The sequence below is a fragment of the Oreochromis niloticus genome, linkage group LG6 (genome assembly GCF_001858045.2).
Source record: "Oreochromis niloticus isolate F11D_XX linkage group LG6, O_niloticus_UMD_NMBU, whole genome shotgun sequence".
Lineage (NCBI taxonomy): Eukaryota > Metazoa > Chordata > Actinopteri > Cichliformes > Cichlidae > Oreochromis > Oreochromis niloticus.
In genome coordinates, this window is record NC_031971.2 from 8,571,685 (window position 1) to 8,577,684 (window position 6,000).

Genomic DNA, 6,000 nt, shown 5'->3' on the forward strand with positions numbered 1-6,000 from the left:
AGACATTGTCAGAATCACAAAATGAGTGTGATTAAAACACAATTAGTTTAAAAGAGTGATACTGCCTGCTTATAGCATTTATTTTCTAAAGGGCTGAATGTTATTTGTGACCATTTACGGTGTTGAAAAAACTAGCTGGCTCCATCTCCCTTTTGGATCAACATTCCGAAATTGATTAAATGAAACGCTTGTGAACAGGCTGAAATTACCCGTACAGAAGAAATTCCTGTTTATGCCGTTTTTAAAATAAAATACTTGCATCACTGCCTGCTGAGACATTGTCAGAATCACAAAATTAGTGTGATTAAAACACTATTACCAACACTTTTGACTAGATGTAAATAAAAAGCATTCGCGCTTTGTTAAGGCGCACTGTGAACAAAAACAGCTTCCACCCCTACACGCAAAAACAAAGAATTGCTCTTAAGGACACATATGTCTGCATAAATGAATGTTGAGACACGCCAAAGTGACAAAAAATAGTTTAATTAAAAACCCTATGGTTTGATTAAATTAAGTTAAAAACACATGAACTCATATGACCCCACCGACGCCCTGTGTGTTTCCACACATGAACTCACATAACCCCAGGACCTGAACGCGCATGCGCACACGCACGAAACCGGTCAAACCGGTTGTCAAACCGGTTTGGTTGGCCGCCATTTTGAACTAGTGCCACCTTATTACTACTACCCACCTCCTTAATACTAGATAAATACACTTATTTAAGGTGAAGATTTGCTTAAAACAAGTGAAATTATCTGCCAGTGGAGTAAGTGTTTTTTTCTTAGAAAGATTTCTTGAAATAACAACAATATCTAGATTTAAATAAACCTAAAAATAAGTCTTTTACACTTATTCCAGGCAACAAATCAGAACAACTGAAACTTAAACTAAGCTTTAACCACTTATTCAAGGCAACAAATAAAGATAGTGAGATCTTAAAATAAGCCTTACACACTTATTCCAGGCAACCAATCATCACATGTTAGCATGTGTAAATATTTTAGTACATTTTGGTGATGACTAGGCAACCGGGAGACTCTGTTGTCCTGCTGGGAGACTTCAATGCTCACGTGGGTAACAACAGCGAGACCTGGAGGGGCGTGATTGGGAGGAACGGCCTCCCTGATCTGAATCCGAGTGGTGTTTTGTTATTGGACTTCTGTGCAAATCACAGTTTGGCCATAACGAACACCTTGTTTGAACATAAGAGTGTCCATAAGTGCACGTGGCACCAGGACGCTCTAGGCCGCAGGTCGATGATCGATTTTGTAATCGTATCACCAGACCTGCGACCATATGTTCTGGACACTCGGGTAAAGAGAGGGGCTGAGCTGTCAACTGATCACCACCTGGTGGTGAGTTGGATCAGGTGGCGGGGGAGGACGCTGGACAGACCCGGTGCACCTAAACGCGTAGTGAGGGTGTGCTGGGAACGTCTAGCAGAGGCCCCAGTCCGCGAGATCTTCAACGCACACCTCCGGCAGAGCTTCAACAGCATTCCGAGGGAGACTGGGGACATTGAGTCCGAATGGACCATGTTCAGCGTCTCCATCGCCGAAGCTGCTGCATCGAGCTGCGGCCGCAAGGTGGTTGGTGCCTGCCGTGGTGGTAATCCCCGAACCAAATGGTGGACACCAGAGGTGAAGGGAGCCACCAAGCTGAAGAAGGAGTCCTATCGGGCTTGGTTAGCCTGTGGGACTCCGGAGGCAGCCGACAGGTATCGACAGGCCAAGCAGAATGCGGCTCGGGCAGTGGCTGAAGCAAAAACTCGGGTGTGGGAGGAGTTCGGAGAGGCCATGGAAAAAGACTTTCGGACTGCCTCGAAAAGATTCTGGCAAACCGTCAGGCGTCTCGGGAGGGGAAAGCGGTGCTCTACCTGCACTGTGTATAGTGCTGGCGGAGCGCTGCTGACGTCGACTGAGAAAATTGTCAGGCGGTGGAAGGAATACTTCGAGGACCTCCTTAATCCCACTGACACGTCTTCCGAGGAGGAAGCAGAGTCTGGGGATGAGGGGAATGACCCGCCGATTTCCGGGGCGAGGTCACTGAGGCAGTTAAACAACTCCTTGGTGGCAGAGCCCCTGGTGTTGATGAGGTCCGCCCCGAGTTCCTGAAGGCTCTGGATGTTGTGGGGCTGTCCTGGTTGACACGCCTCTACAATGTTGCGTGGAGATCAGGGGCAGTACCCCTGGACTGGCAGCCCAGATAGCAAGACGACATTGAATCTATGTTGATTTTTCATCCGAACCGTCGTATATGGTCGGGGTTGAAATGCCAATGTTGTAACAACATTGAAATACTGTGGTAAACCGACGGTCTTACTATAGAGACGTTGTAACGATGTTGATTCACCGTTGTTTTTTTGTCATTGATATTTGATCTATTTGTAGTCGACCAGGTGACAACAACAACGTCGAGAAAACGTCTATTTATAGTTGACGATCATTCGGCTCCGGTCACCATCAAAAACCATCGATTTGTAGTTGAGCATTAAATTGCATTGCAACTGATCGGGTATAAAGTACCAGAGAAAGTAGATTTATTGTTCATTTGTTATCAATGACTTGGTCTAGTTCACCAGCTTTAAAAAAATCATGTCTACGTGCAATTTATGTATAGTTGACCGGGAAATTAAAGCAGCGATCACTTGGACTATTCCGCAGCACCCCTCTCACATTGGTACATCCCCCCAGGTATTCATTGTCTTCTACAGTAGAGCGGGACATTTGATTTACTCTCAGCGGAATTGACCGGAGAAGGCATCAGTTCATGCACTGCACTGGCCTGCACCACGATTAGTATAAGGTAAGAATGAATGATTTTTTTTTCCTACTCGTTATTTCCATGTTTGCATTTGAATAACAGTAAAAAAAAACTCGTTAATGTTGTACATTAACAAGTTTTTTACTGTTATTTACGAGCCCGAAATTGTGTCTACTTCTTACAATCCGGCAACAAATAAACTGCACTGCGAACAAAGTATATCAACAAAGAAAACATTTTCGTCTCATAATTTCTTCGTTATATTCCCTTTCAAGCTAGCTTTAACGCTTCGAGTTTTCCTTTGTTCTTGCCGTCGCCTCGGCGCTTGACCCAGACTTTCGCTCTGTAGTTGCTTAGTACTACAAAAAATTCTAAATCTGTGATATATGATTGATAAACGTAAAGTTAACTGTATAAACGTGTTCAATGACTTTGTTACTTTTGATGATTGGAGAGCACTCGTTTCAATTCGCACACGAAAACTTTAGACTCAGTTTGAATGCCCACGTGACTGTACGTTGCACGCTGACCTAACTTTACGTTGCACACGTACATGACTTTCCGTTTGTGCCTTGTATAATGAATAAGGCTACGTCCACACGTACCAGCGTATTTTTGAAAACGCTGATTTTTCTATGCGTTTGCACCTTTTGTCCACACGTAATTTATGTCTGGCCGTACATTGTGTTTGTATTTCCAGGCACATTTCACGAAGCAGAACGCAGTCTTCAGAGATATCCACGTGAACGCTGTGATACGTCTGACCTTCAGTCCGAAGAAGAAACCCAGACCAGTCTTAAAAGAAAGCACAAGTAAAACCCTTTTATTCACAAACATATCTTTGATTGTTAAGAATTTATGATCTTGTCTTTTATACATATCTGTGGTGCTTGCATACTGCAATATCACCACATAATATAGTCCAAAAAGTGGAAGTTTGTAAACTTTTTAAAAATGCAAAGCCGTGTACACTTGTGCACTTCAAAAATTCATTGTATACTGTACCTTCTTGCACGTCTCTGTTTCCTGTGTGTGTTGTTAGAAATCAAACTAACTTTAGGAAACAATATGCCAAAAGCATATTTACAATTACTTAAGACCGTTTTTAATTTCTTTTCTTTAGACCAAATCCCTTGTACACATATACGGACTCAGAGGATGAGCAGCCTACAAAAAAACGGTTTCCCCAGGCCCCTCGAGTGAAAATACCAGGTAATATAATACTGTCTAGTGTCTGTGTACATATCTGTGTCTGACACAAGGAAACTTTTTTTGACAAGTTGTCTGTATTCTTAAATACTTAAAAAATTATCTTTTTCTAAACAGCCCTCATCACTCCAGTCTGCCCCCCAGCCCACTGATAGCAACCATCATAATGCCACACCCAGCTTCCGGCACCTTTTGCCACTCCGGCACAAACCGACACAGCTTTGCGATCTCGCCAGCATGCAGTCTGATGTCTTCCCTATAGATGGTATGCTTTTAAAAAAGTTTTAAAGCTGCATCACAATGTCATTGTACTCTTATCTAAAAAAAAAAAAAAAACCCAATTTATACTCCTGAATGTCATCTTGTTGTGATTTTTTTTTTTTTTTTTTTTTTTTTCCTGCAGATTCCAGAGACTCTGTGAGGCCACTATTACAAGGCAAGTTTGAAAATCTTGGAATTTCACAGTTTACATGGTATAACAAATATATGTGACAGGCAAAAACTAGTAAACACTTTTAGCAGTTACAAGAACTAACAAATGAATATCCAACAAAAGGGAATAGAAATACATTGTACTGCCAATACTTTGGTTTATTCTTTGTATGACCTGAAAATCAGGCTTTAGGGAAAACTAAATGACATGTTTCTATCATCAATTACATGAAGTAAACACACAAGCACTTGCATACACATTTAAGATATGAGACACGCTAATTCCATCTCTTAAAATGTGTCTATAGGTGAGACGCTTTGCGTTGATTGGTGCTGCTGGACCACACTGGAGGTGCGAGTCCGCCGTGTAATGGTTTATGCCATTACAAAGGAGCTGGCCTCTGTACTCAACTGGGCAGGGAAAAAAAAACCAAGGACCAGACAAAGCAAAAAAGGGCATTTAAAGAGACAGCGCTGTGCAGATGCATATTTGGTAAGTTTTACTGTTTATTGTAGTTTTATGAGCCTAAAGTGAACAATAAAGGGATCAATTGATGTGCTGGGTGCGTTTCACATTTCCTATGTTTTTTTTTTTTTGCTATATTACTTTGTCTTTCTTAATAACAAGACTTTCATGTCCGGTTAATCTGGAGATGGAGTCTTTGGTCTTCGGCTTGTTTTGTCCTCGGGTTGTACACTTTGTACAGCCCGAGGACCCCATGTTTTCTTTTTTCTTTTTTTTTTTTTAAAGGATACACGGCACACCATGCTAAGACATCACATTTTCAGCTTATAGCTCTTTGGGAATCAAATGCAGCAGTTTGCTGATTTCCGCCTGGTGACTTTCATGTTTATCAGCCTAGGAGTTTACATACTTTCTCCCTGCTGAAGACAATTAACAAGAGCTTATTCATGTGCTCTAATTCCCTTTTTTTTGTCTTTGTTTTTTTTTTGTGTGTGTGTCTATTTTTGTCCTAGATGGCCTGGCGCAGCAGGTAGGGGCGAACTCTATGTCTGAGTTGGTCTTTGCTTAAGCAGTCCAGAAATGGCTCAGATATGCTCCAGATCGTACGGGTGGCGCGCAGGACGCACATCATCCATCCCCATCCCGGAGTAAATAATAAAAAGTGACGTGAAACATAGAAATGTAAATAGGACACTTTGTCTTTTAATAAAGTATTTTGCAAATGATACATGTCTATTGACCTTTTTTGTTTTTTTGTTTTTTTTTTTTTCAATAAAAAGCAACTGTGCAAAAGAGGTGGAAAATTAACACCATAGCTCAACAGTGTTTCAATATCAGAATCTGACATTGTTTCAATGTCAACAGTATTCGAAAATATAACGTCGAATCAATGTCAGGTTTCAACATTGATTCAACATCAAAACCTGACGTTGTTTCAACGTTAAAAATGGGTGCAAGAGTGACGTTGGGTCAACGTCACACTTCAACGTTGCTTCAATGACGTCGCCTGATATTGACTCAACATTGTTTCAATGTTTCCTTGCTATCTGGGAGACCGGGGTGGTGGTCCCCATCTTTAAGAAGGGAGACCGGAGGGTGTGTTCCAACTACAGGGGGATCACACT